Source organism: Corvus hawaiiensis, chromosome 14, assembly GCF_020740725.1.
Source record: "Corvus hawaiiensis isolate bCorHaw1 chromosome 14, bCorHaw1.pri.cur, whole genome shotgun sequence".
Lineage (NCBI taxonomy): Eukaryota > Metazoa > Chordata > Aves > Passeriformes > Corvidae > Corvus > Corvus hawaiiensis.
In genome coordinates, this window is record NC_063226.1 from 13,498,154 (window position 1) to 13,519,221 (window position 21,068).

Genomic DNA, 21,068 nt, shown 5'->3' on the forward strand with positions numbered 1-21,068 from the left:
GAGAATTTAGTTATCTGTTAATGAGCTGAATATATTTTGAAAAAAGGAATACTACAATGATTCTGGATCGTCCTAATGCTGAAATACAGGTATACAGCAGATGGGGCAGAGTGTTCATAAGTAAATTAAGCTTTATTACTTTTCCTTTGTGTTTGCTTAAAGCATATTTGTGAATTCATAAAAATAATTCCTCTGGCTAAATGCACTTTTTAATTAGCTGATGTTCAGTGATACAGAGAAGTGTAATATCTGTGACAAGACTGGTATCCAATTGTTCATGTAATTCAGCCTCTGCATTGTTGCTAGGGAATATATTCACTTCTCATCTGTTTTTCAACATGTTAAACTATTCCTAATGTTTATATTAAGGTTACCATGTATTTCAGGTGACAACAGGTTTATTTCCAGCTTAAGTCTTTGTATATGAACAATACAGAAGTCTGTGGCACCTACCCTTAACACTTGAGTAAGTTATAAAAGGCTGGTCTGCATTTTGGCGTGTTCTGTATCAATTACTCACTCTTATTCAATAGTTAATCTAATATAAACTTCTCAAAAGAAATGGTCAGATTGCACAGTGAAAGCCTTCAAGAATGGATTAGCCTACTGCTGCAAGATAGAATTTGGAGAGATTTTTTTTGTTTCATTCTGCAAAATGGCTGTTTGCTCTGTGCTGATAACCTGTCTCAGCACCTTTAGAGCGGAGACTTGACGCATGCTCACAATCAAATCTTACTAGACTGAGAATAAGCTGCAGTTGTGCAGTGCTTAATTTTTTTTTTTTTAAATATGTCCTGGGGTGATGCTATGAAGCCGCTTTATTCCTTAACCCTCCCCTCAATGCCCGAGGGGCAGTTGAACGGTTCAGCCCAAGGGCTCAGGGGGTCTTGGCAGGGCCCAGGAGGGAGTGTGCCGGGAGCACTGTGCTGCTTTTTGGTTTCCTTTGTGTTCCAGCTAGCTGGGAAAAGGTTCTGTTGGGGTTTTTTTCTTGTTCTTTTTTCCCTTTCCTTCCCCTTGCCTCACTTCCTCCCTTCCTTTTGGTCCGGGGAGCCTGTGGGGGCAGCCCCGGTGGGCCCACGGGGTGGCCCCCACTGGTCTGAGTCCACGTGTCTGTTCCCTCTCTGGGAATTTGCTGTACTTTGAGGGGTTTTTTTAATCCTGTCCTACCCTGTTTTGTTCCTGTGTTAATAAACAGTTTGGTTTCTTTTTCCCACTTTCACTTCTTGTGACCCATTTGTCTCACTGGTAGAGGAAAAGGGGAGGCCCTTTCCTCCTGAAGTTTTGTCTCCAAAACCGAGACAAATATGGTCATGTATCTAGAGAAAGATACGTGATCTGAACTCCTCAAAACACTGAGCATTCAGACTTTCAGACTCTGAAAATGCATAGCAACACTAGAGTTTCTAGTCTGGGAAGAAAATTGCCATTCAGGGAAATTTTCTTTAAAGGCAAAGGTCTAAATGTGATAATTTATAAAATATGTTTGTTTTTCCTTACTGAGTTTCTTCTAATTATTATTGTTTGTTCTTTTTTTAATTTTCCCCAGGATCCATGCAGATTGCTAGCAAAATTCTTCTGTATATAAGTAATAGAAACCAAAAACTGGAGAATAATTTAAAACTGAACAATCCTCTGTGGAAAGAAGTAGTTATCTCAAGAGAATTATTTCATGAAAAGGTAATAAATCTATTCAGTAAGCAAACAGATGAAAAACAATAAATGAGCCATAAGTACACGAAGCAATAAAAATTTAGCAGAACTGCCATCCAAGGCAGCAAAACAACTAATCACAGTGTGTAAGAAAAAAACCCACTCTCTATTAGGAGTTTCAGCTGCTACTGGGTGTGAAGGATGTTTAGGTTTGCTATATAGAGAGTCATTTTGCTGGAGATGCACAACAAAGATGGAACTCTGAAGACTGTATGAAGCTTTCAAATGCTGTTTGAGAGTTGATGAAATACAGTTTTATTTTCACAGACTGTTCTTTGTGTAATAAATGTATCAACAATTGAATATGCAACTTCTACATATAGTTGGCATGAGTGGCATGATAATAACAGACACTGAAACAAGTTATGGAAAGCACATTTGGAGAAGGAAGTAAATGAGCAGCAACATGTTCTAGCAATATCAACAGAAAGGAAAGTCAGTAGTACTAGTGCCATCAGTGGTAAAGTAGCAGCAAGTAGTAAATTTGTGCCTTTGATAATGAAACAACTGCAATCTCACTTTTGCTCCAAAAGGATATTTTTATATTTTACAATGCCAGAAGTATGCAAATACCTGCTGAAATAATTCAGAATGATAGCATAGAGCTAAAGGTAAGCATTAGTCTTGACTGAATTACATGTTGATCATTAATGTAAATCAAGCTCTCATTCTTATTCTTTAAATAGATCTTTAAAATGCCATAATATCTAAGGGTGATTGAGTCTAATGCACTGAGATGATCTAGATTCTTCACTTGCTTTCTGAAAGAGCTTTGAGATACCTACTAGATGCTTGCAATATGAAAGATGCACTGAAAAATCAAGTTAATAAGGGCTGTAATAGAAATAGTTCTTAAAGCAGATTCCGTTAGTGTGAGAATGAGAGATTTTTCTTCTTCTGTATAGAAGACTACTATATGGACTGAGATATTTCCTAGTGAAGTAAGAAGCATTGTGTATTTTTCACAATAGACCAAGGTCACTGAAAAAAAAACAGTAACGTGACAACTCCATGACACAGGTAGTTTTCCTGCTAAAAACTGAATAGCAAGATTTCCTATTTTCTACCAAAAAAGCCACAATATATTTCCTCATATTACTACATGAAATAGGGCCAGATAGACACCAAATCACGGAATCTGCTCCTGGCATTCACGTTTAAAAAAACAAATGAATGATTTGATCACATTAGGAAAATACCAAACTATAAACATTTATGAAGGAAAGGACTAAGAGCTCACGAGCACATTTAAGTCTCCATCTAAGAAAAAACAATAAAAATGAAGAGAGCAAGTGTAATTCTAGCAGCAAAACATAATCTATAAAGAAACTCAGGATGGAAAATTTTGACCTGGAAATAAGGCATATATTTTAATGTTGATTAATCTTTGAAGTAAAACACCAAATATTGCCACCACCCTCGCAACACCACTAGATTTTTTTTCCTCTTGGTATCTTCAAATCAGAATTAAGTGGAGACTGAACTACATAATATCAGTGTTAACAAAATAAAATAAATGAGTACATGTGTAAAATACAAGGGTCAGAGATACACAGGAGGCTAAATCAGATTATTTCACAATGCTATTTTGCCTCAAACTGTGAAAGCTTACTCTTAAATGAACAGAAGAAAAATCTTTTTCTGGTCTCATACAATATTAACATGTTGCACTATTTCACGTAACAGAATTCAGCTGAGTGATGTCTCTATGACATATACACAGCTTTACAGTCAAGGTCTACCATAAGGACAAAGGAGAGATATCACATTAAAGGCAGAGTTTTTCTGATCCCATATGTCCCATTGTCATGCAAGCCAGAATTGGAAAGTAAATACACAATATTGATAGATTTGTGTCTGAAATAAGTATTACGCCAGGTAAAAATCATGTAAATGCTTAATATTGACTGTCTGTGTTCTGCTGTATGTTATATAAGAACATTCTATGGCTAAATTAAGTAACTGCCAAAAGTTTAAATGCTTCAAAAATCTATTTGATTTCAAATTTGGTTTGTGTCTCAAGGCAACTCTTCTGCTTTATTTGTTTTGATCTGTGGGTTAGGATTTTTCAATGGTCATAGTTCAAGTTTTTTTCTCACAGAATGAGAGTCACAGACTGGTTTGGGCTGGAAGGGGCTTCAAAGATCATCTTGCTCTAACCCCTTGCCATGGTCAGGGACACCATCCACCAGACCAGGTTTCTCTGAGCCCTGACCAGCCTGGGCTTGAACACTTCCACGTGGGTCTGGGGCATCCACAGCTTCTCTGGGCAACCTGTTCCAGTGCCTCACCATTCTCAAAGAGAAGATTTTCTTCCTAAAATCTACTCTAAACCTACTCCCTTTCAGTTTAAAGCCATTACTCCTTTTCTGCCATTGATGAAGTATCCTCTCTATTTCATTAAAAATTAAATAAAGACCCAAGGGGTTGAAGGAAAATGGATTTTTCATTTTTCTCCCTTTTGCTCCTGAGAATGATTTATGAAGTACAAGTGCATTCATAAAATAGATACTATGGCCCAGAGAAAATAAACTAGATATTATTCAATTGTTAGTGATTCATAATATAAATGACCACCATCAATTTCACATTGTTTGTTAAAATAATTTTGGCCACATAACTGTCACTCAAACCATGAGCACTTGACCAGTTTCAGTCAGCTGTCCTGGCCATGCTCCCTGCCATCATCTTGTGCTCTTGTTCATTAGCAGAGCATGAGACACTGAAAAATCCTTGGCTTAGAGAAGCACTACTTAGCAACAACCACAACATGAGTGTATTATCAACATTATTCCCATATTAAATCCAAAACACAGCACTGGAGCAGCTACTAAGAAGAAAATTAACTCTATCTTCAACATAACCAAAGCAATTTAAAGATATATTGAATGGGGCTTTTGTTGTTGCTGATGTCAAATGTACAGTCAAATTAACTGTAGTGGGTTTTTAATGGACATCAGTTTAACAAAACCAGCTTTACTGATTTTAGAAAAATGGTTTAAAACTTAATGAAAGCCTATATTTTTGTATAGGTCTTGACTTGTTCTGGCAAGCCATTTCAGATACAGCTACTGACAGCTGCTACACATGTGTTTAAAGTTCAGTAAATAGCCACTGGCAGCAGCATTGCAAGGAGCTTTATGTAAACACCACCTCCGCAACACTTCTTTTTCATTCATTCCTGGCTGTAGAACCACAGCTACTGCAGCAGAGCTTCCACATAGTTCACATTTACTGCAGCTGGGTCAGAACAAAATTACCCTACACCAGCCCTACATAAGAGCATCTCTAATGTTTAATTAATGATGAGACAAAGAGTGCATTAAACACTCCATTTTTAGGAGACAAAGTGATCCAAGCCCCATCGTGTAAATATCTCAGAGCTCCACGAGCACGTGCAAAGAGCATAGAAGGGGAAAATTATGAGATCCAACATGGCTGCCTAACTTTGCTGAGGTTGGAGTTAGCCCAGCTTCATAAGGTTGGGGTTTCACTGAGCTAAAGGTGACTCCTGCTGTTCAGTCTCAGTGTCTGGTAAACTCTGGAAGCTCTGGCACATGTGAGGAGCAGGCATTTATTTAAGGTAAGAGTCTGAGGATCCCGGCTTTGTCACACCAGGGAGGCCGATCAAATGCAGCACAATTGGCTGTCCAGAGAAGTCATGTTCCAGATGGGAGCAGAAATACCAGCAAGAGCCTCTTTTCTCCTGTTAACAAGACAAATCCACTGAGAACCAATCAACCCTGCCAAGTAGAGCCAGTGTGAGCGTTGTTCTGCACTAATAGACTGGAAGAAAGTAAATAATGACTTTTTAGTATTCTGAAAGATCTCTCTAAATCACAGAAGGCTCTAATAGTATAGTTACACATTTAAAAGTAATATTCACATTTCAGTAACATGAAATGCTGGGAATGATTCATAGAGTAGGTTTCAAAGCCTTCCCATTCTCCACCACATCAACAAATAGCAAGAAGCTGTTACAGAAAATGTTTTTTGCTCTACAAACATGATAGCTTTTGTTTAGTGCCTCACCAGTTAGCCTTTAAACAATTACTGAAATAGCATTTTTAATATGAGCACTAAATTCAGCTAAGTATTTTAAGAAAGGCAATGAATTTAGGAAGGATGCAAATCACACATCAGTGTGCTTATATTTCTTCCTCATTAGAAGCCTACAACAACCCCAGGCAAAAGCAAAATAGCTGCTTGTACATGGATGGAGCAAGGATGTACCTCTGCAGTATCTGTCTTATCTGGACCTCTGGAGAGCATCAAAATTGAATATTGGTTCAGCACAGCTCAATCTACTGAACATCTGGGGCATGCCAGCCATACAAAAAAGGGCACAATTTACAAGAAAGGGAAAACACATTTAAGTAACAGGAATGTGTTTAAAGTGTTGTGGGTATAACAATATTAAATAATCTCATTTTTCTTGTAACCACAAATTTGGTAGCATTCCAAGAGTTAAAACTGGGCCCAAGAATAAATCTCCAGTGGCACAGGAGGTTGTTTTGAACATTGCATACAAGAAAAGGACAAAGCAATACTTGGAAACTGGCTGAAAACAGTTATGACCAAATATTGTGGATTTGTAAAGCAACAGAGAAGTGAGCCCAGACAGTGTCTGCACAGGCACACTGAGACACAACACAGACCAGTTTCAACAGTAGAATCATAGTATTTGCAATGGGCATAATTTGTAATAACTTAGAACAACTCCAGCACATATACCTACTGTCCATGAACATTCTAACTGTATGTAGCTTAATAATAATACCATGTGTAAATGCTATTTAATCAGGAATTTTTTCCCCAACTGTGATCACATTGTTCTCACATAGTATCAGAAATCATGTCTACTGTTGATTTTCTGAAGTAAGCAAAATTCACCATCCCACATGAAACAATGAAGTTTATCAAGTCTGGTATATTTGGATTAACTGCATAACAATGCATTTCTGTGGGAAAGACTGGGCTATTCTAAACAGAACTGGTCCTTTTATATGCTTGACTTCCCCCGCAGATTAACTTCCCCAGCAGCTCTTCACTGAGACTATTTTTTTCTTTTGGGGGGCAGCATCTTTGACAAGTATTGCTGAAATGGCACGAGTGACCTTCTGATATAATACTCTAGTTAAAGTTTTCCATCTGACTACTAAAACAGGAGCTTACACAATAAAACTTCTCTGCAATTCCAGAAAGGTTTAATCATGGATGAAGAAACAAACTCCTCAGGAAAGAGCTCCTTGCTTCAATGAACAACCACTGCAGTGCAAAAACCTAAGAGGTTCTGCACCTTAAATCCTTTAATTGATTATAAACCTAGAGCTGTTGGTTACAGCTACTTTCTTACAAATATTATCCAATCCAATTCACCTCTTCTTACTTTTATTTAAAACATGTTATTGACAGACCTTTTATTTAAAGTGTGAGAATAACTGAGTGGAAAAAAAGTAACAATGAGAAGGCAATGATCCAGAAGAGACAGCTTTCCTCAGATTTCACAGTTAAAGCATCATGTTCCAACAGGCAGATAAAGAACACAGTAATTTGTAGCCACATCCCATATGCTCCTTGCTTCTTCTCCTCCCACCAGATTCATACACTACTTTGGTATTAGACCAGGACTCCTTAAAAGCTGTCTTTCAGCCTGGATTCTATTGGCAATTAAACGACATTGTTCAGATATATACATTGTTCAGATATATACAAGACAAAGTAGACATAAATTAAAACAAAACAAAATACAAGAAAACCAATAAATACCATTAGTTGTGTACTCAAAATATAACTGCAAAAAGGCTGTTAATATAATCCCCACTTCTATAAGAGAGAGCCTCTAATACATCACTGCCTTTTTCACATATGCAAGAAGCCAACAAAGCTGCGAGGGATGTGGTGTGATTACTCAATAACTTCATTAACTTCAGAAAGTACACAGAGATAAATTATATGGTGCAGAATATCATGTACCTCAAACAAGCTCCTATTTTTCTCAGAATATTAATAAAAGCTTTAAGACATATTAAAAAAAATAAAGATAATTATCTTGGGATAAGTAGCAATTTTACGCCTAGGCCTTGTGCATCACCCAGCTGAATATTCAGCATAGGTAACAAACAGGGCCAGGAGGAGAGGGCTGCATCTGCCGACATCAAATCTCTACAGGAAGAAAAATTTGTTCTTTATTAATGATGTCTTAATTGAAAAACAGTGAGTCAGGAGCTCCTGCAGAGTTTGTAGCCAGACAGTGTGGCATCATCCTGTCCCACAGTGGTGCCCTTGTAATTAGTCCATCTAGTACATCATCTGCAAACCTTTGTTCCCAGGTTCCCTCAGAATCTAATCAGGGCTTTCATTGCTCTGCTCATCCACGCTGTCACCCACTAACAGGGTGCCTACTCAGGCTGGGGTTCAGATCTCTCTTGTGGATGGGGCAGGTTTCACTCCTTTTTCCAAGCTTCAACCACAGGTGAGGTGCCCCATAGGTAGCAAGGAGGCCCCAGGAGGGACAGAATGCTTTCAGAAGCCTTCCATTGCAAAGGCCCATCAGGTTCTGTATAATAGCCATTTCCTAAATGGTAGTTACACAGCATAATGATGCATGCTGCACCAAAATGAAATGTATACTCAAATACTTAATTTGATTTTCTTCCTTTTCTTAAAAACGTAGATCTGGGCTGCAATGGGCCAGTAGGCCCAAAGATAGGAGCATCAGAGTATTAAGAAATGATATTGTAACAGTATCAAGAATGATCATAGCACTAAATCATCAAATTCAAAATACTGTTAATTGTAAATCATTATTTTTTACCTTCCAAGCAATAGTTCAAAGTGTGTGTGTATGAATCAGTGAGTGTTCAGTGTTGTTGTGGGCAGGAGAGAAGCCCTGGGTAGCAGTGCAATGTGTCCTTCTGCTAATGGGAGCCCCAGCTGTTCTCTTCACACCTCAGCCACAATGTGCAGGAATGAGGTGGGAGAAGGGCAGTGCCAACAGGGCATGGAGAGCCTGCTGTCCTCGGGAAAAGGGCTGGCACCTTGGAGCTTGTGGTTCTTCTGGAAGTTAATAGCTGTCACACTCACAGAAAACTAAGGAAAGATATAGTTGTTAATACGATGCTCGCCAGAATGCTCCTTGATAGGATGTGGCTAAGAGATATGAATCGAATACAAAGGGACAAATTTCCATTCTGAATTATGGGCCTGAGAGCTGGACCAGACCCTCACTTTCTGTATTAGGAGATGCAGTATAAAATATGGGAACAAATTTCCTGTTTTAAAGACAGATGTGCATATCCAGGATAAATAAAATCATCTGAATAATTTGAAAATTATATTTTTATCACTACTATTAGGTTTGTAATAATAATTTTTAATTATTTTTAAGTTCCAGTTTTAAGGCATAGGACACAAAATTCAGTGACTGAGGAGGCCCATAACATGTCTTTAAGTACTACAGAAAATATATATAAGACTGAAAATAATACAGTTGATCTCTTTCACAAGTAGCTTATTATCCAACAAGTTAGGATGGAGATTCAATAATGGAGTACATGAATGTGTAAGGAGGATTAGAGGTGGCTCTGAGGAACGTTCCAAAGATTAGGAGGAAAAAATGGTAAAAAGTCAATACAGAAGTATGGAATAGCATGGAAAAAGAGACAAAGCTAAAAGGTAAAAACCTAATTTGGGGAAAATATGCAAAGGGTAAACAGGACAGATTAAATGAACTAAGAGATAAAGATCAAGTATATCAGGAGTTTGGAAGATGCTTTAGCTGCTGGAATCAGATGCAGTAAAATCCAGCGATGGGGCAGAATTGCTTCAAGAGAGAAGGTTAATAATGAAAGCTAAATGTTTGGAGTTGAGGGAATGGAAGATTCCTCATCTCTACAAAACAATTACCAAGGAAGGAGAAAAGACAGAAATTTACTGTATTATAGAATGCAAACCATAAGGCTCAAATAAAAAATGGACAGGAAAGAAAACCAAAAAAACTCACCAGGTAATATGTGAGATCTGGAAGGGAAAAGTGCAGCTATCAGCAGAAATCAAAAAAAAGGTAATTGCAAAATTCAGGGAGAAAACATGATGAGAAGCCAAATTTTAAAAACAGAGGTGTGTAGAATATTTAGTATTTATTTATTTAGTTTTGGTTTTAAAGGAGCCTGTCAGAACAGTCACCAGCTGTTGGAGAACAAGCATCATTTGCATGAAAAAATTGATTAATTTTTTAAATATTTCTCACAAATTTTTTTCGTATTATCTAAACATTTGCCTTTTTGCATTAAAATATATCATAAATACCTACTCAGTGATGTATTGCATCTCCTTTGTCTTTCTAGTTGTTCCACACAGAAACTGGACCATTTTTGCAAAGAAAACAATACCATGTCAATAAAGGTTTTATGTACACACACCTTCCCTCCTCCTCCATTTCACTTGTAACAGTGAGAATTTTAGTGCTATATTCTGCAAATACTCAGACTATTGTACAAAATTGATACTTTAGCCTTTTCAGCATTCTCTTTAGGATAGGACAGTCCAGAGCCTCTGCAGATACATTATGAAATGATTGATTCTGCAGGAGTATTCCTTGGTACTTTTCAACATTTTAATGATACAAAAATAAATCAAGTTTGGAAATTTCCATCATTCTTCTCTATTTTCTCTCTAAGGGGAACATGTTACACTTTTTTTTCTCTCAAAGGAAAAAAAAAAAGCAATCACACTTCAATCATTAGTGTTCTCACTGAAATTGCAAAGCATCATACTAAATGTACCAGCATCCCTCTGACAGACATAGAAGATCACCTATTCACCAGTGTAATGCAAAAAGTTAGTGATTACATATAGTGAAGTGATTGAGCCAACAACGACTCTAATGAAAGCAAAAAACCTTGATTAATAACAAGTGCCACTAAAAGAACAGATTGTTTTATAAGGAATGAATCACACAGAAAGTAGTAATACAGTGTGTCCTTGTCCATTGGCTGGGAATTGGTAAGGGAAAGAATAAAAAGACAAGTGTCTGAAGATCAATAACAGTTTTCCTAGAAGGACTTAAAAATAAATTTCTCCCTCCTCTTCTCCCAGTGTGCAGATGTATGAGAGTAGTAGGTATTTTATGGTGATATGTTTCTGGAAATCTGTTTCATGTTAACTATGCTGCTGTTTTAATAGTTTGTACTTAATGCATGTGAAAGTGAGGAGGATGCAGGAGGTTTTACTACAAAGCACTGCTTTTGTATTTTAAGTCAGCACATCATTTCTATACATTGAATACTGTGCCTTTGCATACTCCTAAACCCTGAAATGTGCACACACACACCTATTTGAATAATGTTCATTCAGTAACACACAAGGCAGGAAAACCTTTTCCTCATTAGATAAGGGGAAGCTCCAAAGGATACAAGACGTGTTTCAGGGTCATACCCAACATTTACATGCAAGCAATGCTCAAAAGCAAAGAAACAAATCAGAGTCTAAATGAATCAATTATTATGATTCCATAAACCTTTTCTACATTTATTGAGATATTTTGATTTTTCTAAAAGTGAAAATGTATTGATTTAAAGAACAGTCATAAAACACTGTCATACCTCAGCTGCACTGGTTATCTCATGATACCATTGGCAGATTTGTACCAGGTAAAGCCTGAGAACTGCCCAAAACAGAAAATCCCATGCAATTGGTAAAATTCTGTACAGCCATCAACAGAAGACTGTTAGGTATCCTCTTGTAAATCAGCTGTTTGATATTTATAGTGAATATGGACGAAGAGAACTTGAGAAAGATTTCAGTCAAAAAAAATGAAACAATTTTAAAAGAAAACCCTGAACCCTGAATATTGTTTTCCTCTGCTTTCTAAATAAGAAAAAAATGTTTGAGACATCTGAATCAGAAGTGATAGTTTTGGAGAAAATAGTGTTTAACAAAGTACAAAGACCAGCTTTGTAAAACACATTTTAGAAGTCACCAGATCTCATTCCAAAATAATTTTGCTATTTTACCATAAAATTGTTGATCATTACTGATGAATACTATCTAGCCAGATTTATCAGCTACCCACGAGACTGACAGCACACGAACGTAATACACCAGTATTCTGTGAAAGCAAGGGATAAATACGCCTCCTCTCTCACATAACTTCAGAGAGAGCCAGGAGCTGCAGCCACCACCAACAGTGGTACCCACCATTCTCAACAGTTTCAAACTGACAGTGCTAAAACCTAATCTATACATTCTTGTGCCAGTTCTCCTGTGCCAGTTTACCCACTATGGCAGCAGAAGAAATCAAAGCAAACGCTGCTGAGATTTAGTTCTTGGTCCGTAGCCCATTTGTGCTTGAACACTATTTTGTGCATTCAGTGCACTGCATCCTTCACTTAAAAATATAATGACAGCAGGAGTTTCCCAACTCCTTTCTCCTAAAACTTACAAAGCAGATGGGCTGTACACACATACACACATGTAGTAGAAACTGTGATAGCCACCAGTAAGCCTGGCTTCACCAGCAGCAGAGTGTAATGGAAAATCACCTGAGCTTTACAGCGTGCAGTTCTGGAGATGGACTTAATCAACCCATTCCATTGCTTCCAATTTTTATCAGCTTTTCACTTGTTACAGTGCTTACATGAAGTCATCATAGCTGGAACGACATATTTGGTGCATATTTGTTTCTAATCTTCTTAGTGAAACAAACAGATCTACTTTCTTAAGAACTACAATCTTAATCTCTTTAGCAATATCACTAACCAGATACTGGCTTTTTTTTCCTGAAAACATGAAGATTTGTTGCTCTGCAGCAAACTGTTTCAGGCACAATGTCAGAGTATTGCAGCTTGAGAAACCTACTTGTTGAAAACAAGACCAAAATCTGAATGCAGATGAAAAAATAGATAGACCTTTCCTACTGATTGCCACTGCTATAAACCCACCATTTTCAAACCAATATCGACACGCTTCTTGGGGGGACAGTGTTATATACAAGTTTCATATACAAAAGTATATGAAACAGCTGAAAATAGTAATGGACTATTAAAGAATTTGGTAAACACTGCAAATTGTCCTTTGCCAATGTGACAGGCTTTGCCTTTACAGCGTGCTTGTATATTCTGGCTCTGAATCAGCAGAACACTTAAGTAAATGTCTTAATAGGATAATTATTCCAATAAGTATAAAAGTCATTCCATTGATTTTAGTGGCGTGACTCAAATCTAAGTGCCTACATACTTCAGTATTTTTCTGCATAGTGACCTTTAGCAATCATATAAACAGAAATGTGTGGTTCCTTCTGTGTTTGTAGCTATTCCTGACCTCAAACAGAAGCTTTGTATTCCACAGATATCTCCATATTTTATTTTGAAAACAAGTTAATAGGCTTCCTTTCACTGCTTAAAACTGAGCTTCTTGCTGCTGCCATAAAACAGAGCAGTAGGTTCAATAGAATAGAAATAGGAATTGGGCAAAATCCGTACTGATGACACTGTATTATTAATAAATTACCTACTAGAAACTTTCCATGAATTATTAAAGCAAATAAATCCTATTTTAAAGTGTTATAGATACTAGATAATTTATAAATATGGGATCATTGAATTAGAATTCAATCTTTCCCCCTGATCTCTGTCTGTACTTCTATTTCCAAATGACTTTGCTAATGTCCATCCAGTATTACTTAGTTTGAATTGAATGCTCCCACTTTGATGCAGTGCTGCCAAGCCTGCTCTGTATCTGACGGCCTGCAGGGACCATGAAAGGACAGTGGTTCATCCAGAACCTGCTCGTTGCCATGAAGTGGTTCTTTGCAGCACATACTCACTCCCTTCCATACCAACACTTGGAGCAATTCCTGTCCCTCGCTCCCGGATGGTGGACGTGTAATTGTATTTTAAAGAGACTGAGAAGGAAAAAAGCAGCAAAGAGTGAAGGTGTGTGTCAAGTGCTCAAACAGCCTATACTGGCAAGTAACCTTTCTTCTAGAAGTTCCCTTTGCTCTCTAACAGCTGATGGCTCCCAACAGTTCTGCCATCAGATTTCGGGAAGAGATTCTCAAAGTGCTCTGAGTAAGGAATGACTGCAGACATGCCCTGCCTAAGGCAAATTTGGGGGTGGCAGAACACTGAGCAAAGGCATGGCCAAGTGCCCAGCATGCTGATGTCGGGGTGCTGCTGCCTGAACTCTGGTGAGATGCGCTAAGATAGGTTTGAAATTCCATTCCTACTTATACAGCCGGCCTGCACACAGGCAGAGATCCACTGGACAAATGTTGTGCTGAAACTGCAAATTTTACACATCTCACTGATGGAAGGTAAGAGCTGAGTGACTGTAGCATGTCTGTACCTATCCAGTTGAAAGAAAGATTTTTTCCTGACACTGGGGATGTGAGAGAATAAATTTGTCCAAGCGGATTTCTGAAGGAGTCAGGGGCAGTAATCCCCTGAAAAATCTAGATTTCCCCAGGTTGCTGTCCCTAAACTTCTTGACACTATAAGGAGCAAGCCATGGTGCTGAACCACTTTGGATATATTCAGTATTACCATCTCAATATGTTTTTCATGATGAAAATTAGATGTAAAATCTCAAATGAAGGAATAGAAAATAAGAGACAAGTTGATTGCATTAAAATGAGCTATTTTTCTGGCAAATACAATACTGCCGTCTGTGTTTCAGATACAAATCAAAATAAATCTGCAGTAATTAAATTAAGAGCTTACACATGCTATCTTGGTTTGGTTTTGTACAGTTTCTTCCCATACTTAACACCTTTTTATAATTTTATAATTCACCTGGAATTAACATGTACAACAAAGGATGGTGCCACCAAGACAGTGTCACATTATCACTGTTCCAGCTTTCTCACCTACATAAATCCTGGCCTGCAGCACCTATTCCTCTACTTTTTTAATCCAAGTATTGAGCTACTTGGGTTAAACAAAAAAATAAATTACTTTGACATGACTACAGTTGTAGTTTTAAGATTTGAAAGAATGCCTACCAGGGATTAAGATGAGATCAGTCTGCTTACACAAGAGTTTTTTTCTAAGTCCCTAGAGACAGAAATTTAGTATACTAAACTACCTGAAAGCTATGTAACATTTAGAACCCAAGAAAATTTCAAAATAATTTTTCAGGGAATAGAGAGAACAAGAGTAGCAGTAGTGATGCAAGCAAAGAGGTTGCTGCTCATGAAATTAATTCTGATACTATAATTCATTACCTGTTAGAAAAATGATTACTAAAATTATTACTATTATACCTACACCATTATATATAGCCTTAAGTGAAGCTGAACTTGGACAGCTACTGAGGAACATAGTGAATGCTATGCTCAGTCTCATGGTCCCAACTAGAGAGCACAGCGAGTTCAGACATGGGCACAAACACTCTTGGAAGTCTGAGAAAAAGATCTGGAAACTACCATCTTACTGCAAGCCTTGGCAGGATTTCACTGGGATAAAAGGCACTTCTGAGCTCTTGTGCCTAACATGATTTGAATTCCTCTAGTGCCTTGATATTTGTAGCATCACTGTTCATTGACAGCCTAAAGAGGAAGACTCAGTGCTGATTTTCTTTTAAACCAGGTACCAAAGTGTTCAGCTCCAGCAGCATTCACATATCCTGGGAGCTGCTGTTTGGTGTCACTGGCCTCCCTTCTGCTGGAAAGCATTAACAGCCAGAAGATGAAAAGAACAGGATAGGATCACTTTTGTGGAAGTACAAGTGAAATGTGTCAGGCAGAAGATATATATTTAATCAGTTATTGCCTTTTTTTGATACTAGCAAAATATACGACAGAAGGTACTTACAATCCTTCTAATGCTAGCAAAAGCACATACTACTATTATTTATGGTATATAGTGATCATCTTTATTTACTCAAAAAAATGTTTTATCTATAAAATTACGGCCTACAGGCAGAAAACCAAAAATATAATAATACTGTAAGTATCTCTGGTCTTTGGTCAGCATTGATCTTTTGAATTTTTAATTTTATTTTTCCTGTTACTGATTCACTGGTTTACAGATTTTGGAAGAATCATGAAACATCTCTACCACATGTGCTTTTGGAAGACAAAATGCAGATAGAGAATTAAACCAACTTAATACATCAGTGATTTGTAAAATAATACTTTAAAGATTGTAAAATAATTTGAATTACATAAAAATACATTCATCTTAAAGGACAGAACTGTGGAATATTGCAAGAAACCATCTCCATGGTGCATTATTGAAAAATTGCATTGCTGGAATTCTATAGCAACTCCATTTTTTAAATTTTATGTACATAATTAAAGTAATAATGAAATTTCACTGCTAGATAATTCAAGTTTTCTCCAATAAGTGCTTTTATTCTGTCCTTGAAAACTATGTTTTGATGTTATAAGTAGGAACAAGGGGAGTTCATGAGATTACAACTCAAATGGTAGTGTATATTTATAGTACTGGACAGTGTGAAAAATGTCACCTTTGCATCATAGATTTCCATTACTATCAAAAAGAGGTTTTGTTATACAAAAGGATAAGGAATAAAATGTACTATTGTCTGCTTTGGTATCTCTGTAAGTTACACTGACTCTGTAGCCATGTCTTGGAATTACTACGAAGTAAATTGCTAATGGTTTGTGAAGGAAAATTTGGAATGAGGTTCCATTCCAGTGAGACAAGTTGATGAGACTCGAGCATAAAAATTTGGCAAGCACATTCTGACACTGGATAATTCAGTAGTTACTACCCTACATTAAGCCATCATGGTTAGGTGCAGTAAATTAGAATCAAAAGGTTTTCGTTAACATACAGAATACACCATAAAACTTAAACAAGATATTTATGGAACAATGGAGAAGGGAGGGAGAAAGAAAAAAGAAATAAAAAACCTGTCAAACTCAGTGAAGACTTTCCTATTTGATATTTGAATTGCTGACTATTCCTCCTTATTGCTAATTTGCAATTGGGTCTAAACTTTCAACAGTGTAAAACTGACGGCTGAACACAAGCATTCTAAGGAAGTTTCTATACATCGACAAGGTGAATACTGCTATTAGGAAATGTTAGTGGTTTTGTTTCCTTCTCATTCTTCAGATTCTTTCAAAATTTGTGTCAAGCTATTAAAAAGCCCAAGATAGACCAGAGGCCTGATGTAATAATGAAAGATTAGCTTCAAAAAGTAGAGTTCAGAGATTGGAAACTGTGATCCATGAGCATTTTTTGAAACAAAACTTCATGGATGTCCAAGAGGGTCCACAAAAAGGGAGGCCAGCAAAGGAATGGCCAGTTTCTACTTTCTTAGCATAGCTGTTACCTATTTCTACCTTAGGTTAAATTTTCTAGAACTGAATGCTCACAGAGATTCAGGAGGTTACTGTAATGTGTTATTAATGTTAGCAAATTGCTTTCACAACCTTTAATGAAAGTGAAAAGGACAGTGTTGTTGCCAAGTATTTTTCATTGATTGCCTGGAGATTCCCAGCAGTCACTCTCCTGTTTCACTATGGCAATATTAATAGAGAATCTCTGATATGAGAACCAGTAGAAATGAATGTTTAAGATGCTCAGAACGAACTATCCACTGTATGCATGTAACCTCAAGCATTTTAAATGGTGTTACATTTAGAACAGAAACTGCAAAGCATTCTTTGTCTTTTATGGCTTCTAAATCCACATATGTCTTGAAAGTATGAATACTCCAAAGATCCATTACAGAAATTGTCTGGGAAACCACATTTCATCTTGAAGGCCTGTAACCATATCAAGACTTCACAGTGGCGAGGAGCCACATGCTGACAGCTATTTCATGTGCTTAAGAACTTCCCTGATTGGACAAGCTAACAGGAATTTAGAAAATCACAGCATAAGAGAGTTTATGAGAGTGATTTCTAATCACATACCTAGTACACTTAAAAACACAGATAAATCACATTTTTTCATCCATAGCATAAGGTTTGTTACTGTTCGATGGGAGCAATAAGCAGCCTCACAAGCAAAACAGATATTTTTCTGTGTTTACAGTTGAAACTGTAAATATAATAAACCATAAACATGATCCCAGCCAACCACATGCATGATAATGGGGTTTGGTATTAAACACAGAAGTTATAACCTGAAGTAAATGTTCCTCTTGCTGCAGGACTGGTTTTCACATCAAATACCAGCATCTTCCAGACAGACAGGATATATGTTCCATGAGGAAGAGGGAGATATTCAGAGCACACAAGGAGGAAGCCAGTCTGATTTCCTGAGCAGAACCCTGGAAATTCCCTGCATTCACAAATTTTCACCCTGGACCCTGACATGTTGGAAAGGTGCAGATTCTGACGAAAATGCCTTTCCCAAACGTGGCACATCAATTAGGTCTCTTTCTGTTGTAGAAACTTTCAGAGAAGCTCACAAAGTGGCGTTCCCTTAGTCAGGGCATTTAAAATATCTTTTTTTTTTACTGCAAAGCCATGTATTTTCACTAGAATGTTAGGAACAATTTTGTCTCAAAATTCTATCTTCATTTTAGTATCAGTCAATGGGCTAAAAAAATCCCTTATGTCAGTGAACGAGTTAAAAATTACTGGGGGATACAGACACCCAGACATTCCAGATACATCATTGTAATAATTTAAGTCTGGATTTTGTTTGAAACCACAAAAAATGGACTGTTTTCAGTATCAGTAGGGGTCCCAATTAAACTGCACACATAGATAGCATATAACTCATTTTAGGCACCATTTCAGTGTAAGATTTTTTTAATGTCATCTGCACTCATCATAAGATAATTATGTTTATAAGAAGCTAATAATTACTAAGATTATCTGTTTTAATTTGTTAATGTGGCTCACCAACAGGGTTTTGGAGAAGCAGGAAGTTTGGAAGGTAAAAAAATTAATTTTTTTTTAAACAAGAAAATATAAGAGAATCTTTTAAAAATTAAATTTATGATGTCTATCTGTTGAAAGAAGAGCTTTGAAATGGAATTATGAGGAATTGAAACAAAGCTGAAGAGCTACAGACAAATCAAGTCTGCTTTTTTTTCCAAATCCTATTAAGAGTAGTTAATTTAAAGCTTAATTAATTTTTTTGAAGATGGACCCTGTTGGCAACTGATGCCATAAGCAATGATAGGGAGTAATTTTTATTAAATTTTACAAATTTTTGTTGTTTCATCATTTTTTTCAGTCTCAGAGACCAATACAATGAGAAATTTTAGCAGATGTGATGCCATAGATGGGCAACCTAGAAGACAACTGTGCTGTAAGACACAGTTACAGCAAGACAGGATTCAGAAACCTGGAAGCTATTTGGCAAACCTAAAGGATTTACACAGCAAAGCCAACAATCTACACATGTAAAAGTAATTTCTGATAGAAATTCTAGGAAACATTTCAGGAATGCTTGTATCAGTGAGCTATTTCCATCAGCAGCTCTGGATGTGGAGGTACAACTCTCCTTAACAACACATGTGCTTTAAAAACACACCTACTGAACCCAGTTTTACTTATTTCTGACAAATACTACTGGCAGTTTTCTGCCTGGCCTATGGCTTTCCATCGTCTGATGATAAAACATTTTTTCCCAGCTGCTTAATAACACCCTTTACACAGCTTGAAAAGCAAAATTATAAATAGCATCCTTGAGAGAAACCCTAGAGAAGATGTGTGGTTAACACTCCCAAACCAAATACATGATATTTTATGTTGAAAAAGTGAGAGGCCAACAAACTTTCTAACCTGCTGGTTTTCACATAAGGACCCTGAGGTGAAAGCATATTAAGGAGCCACTGAGCCTGCTCTGCATCAGCTAATATTAGTTTGAACTTGACCCTGGGAAGGAATCTGAGAATGCAGAAAAAATGAGTGGACAAAAAATCCCAACATTCTCTCTTGTGCACATCAGCAGTGGCTGCAGGGGTGGCCACTGCAGGCTATACTTTTGCAGCTCAGGAAAGGCTGATATTTTTCAAACCGTATCTGCCTTACATCCTTATCCTGTCAAGGCTAAATCACTTTACTACTCTTCTCTGTCACCTCTAGTTATGCCTGCCTTACTGTATGTTATTGCAATCCTAAGTGACATAGCAAAAGTCAGTTCCAAGTATTTTGGACAGATCTATTATCAACAGCAAAGGATAGTACAGCTCTAAGTGCTGACACAGATTAAGTCTTTTAATACAGTACCCAGTATTGCATTATGCACATTTGAAGAACATAAATCAAGACTGACCCAAAAGTGAATTTTAAATAACTTCCGAAATGTTAATTATATTCAACAGTTCAGTATCAAGATGTCAAACAATCTTACAAAGGACTCAATAGTACAGACAGGTACACTTAGCAACTATTCCTATCAGTCATTTGTATCCTGTGGCTACATCAACAGTAAATCTCTTAAACAACCAAACCCTCAGTGTATGCAAGGACATAATAGTACTTACAGATTCCTTAGAATTAACATGCCTAACATGAACACATTTAGTGCTCAACAAATAATTTCTTACTGTCATTGATCCTGGATTTTTTTTAAAGCTACTTTCCGTTCCTTTGACAGATGTGCTATGCTGCATTTCATTACTTTTTCTCCTTACCTCGTTCTTCTTTTGTTTTAGATAAGTGATGAGGCTTTCGAAAAAGATTAAGTACTGGCAGGCAAAGCAATGGCCCAAACACAGATTTAATTGGAACCTCAAATCCTGTGGAAAGAAAAAAAAGAAATTAAACCATTAATAATTTAATTTTACTAGCAGACAGAGTTCATGTATCCTGTTTTAGGCAGCTTTTACCACACTTCTTTGTATTTGATTTCAGCAGGTATACAACCTGTTAGTCAAACCACGTTGGAAATAAAATCATTAACAGAAGATTTCAGGGGACTGTGCACAGCTGCTGACAAGTGCTGATGGGGTTAGTTCTCATCTGGAAAAGTAGTCCACTGATGATTGGTAATGGCAGAATTTACTAGATTTAAGCTTTAAGTTCAAAAAGCACTTTCTTCTGTAAAACCCAAGAATCTTCCCATTGTATAGCATTCCAAATACTGTTTTCTTATACTGCTCTTTGCCCCATGAATGCATGACAGAGAACAACCATTATACAGCAATATGACTCAAATGCAATCAAGTCATAATGCTAAACAATTCACACTTCAAGACAAAAGATACTGAAAGAAATTTCATTTCTCTCAAGATTGGAAAGGGCTCTAAACTTAAAAACCTCCATAAAAGTAAAGCATAAAAGCAATTTTTTAGAGAGTCAAAGGTTATAAGTTGTAGCATTGGGCAAGCGACAACCAAATAACCAAGTAAATAAAGGTACCCAGAGTATGAGTAACTTGCTTATTTCTGCAAATAAGATATTTCTGCATTAATAATTT

At 36.9% G+C, this 21,068-nt stretch overlaps 1 protein-coding gene across 2 annotated transcripts in view; it reads right to left on the reverse strand.

Annotated features, from left to right (window-relative positions):
* TENM1 (teneurin transmembrane protein 1) overlaps positions 1-21,068 on the reverse strand; it is an 834,650-nt gene that overhangs the window by 482,772 nt on the left and 330,810 nt on the right. For both annotated transcript variants that reach the window (XM_048318357.1, XM_048318358.1), the window contains one exon: positions 20,284-20,388. The gene's annotated coding sequence lies outside the window, so the exon portion shown is untranslated. The remainder of the gene's footprint in view (positions 1-20,283; positions 20,389-21,068) is intronic.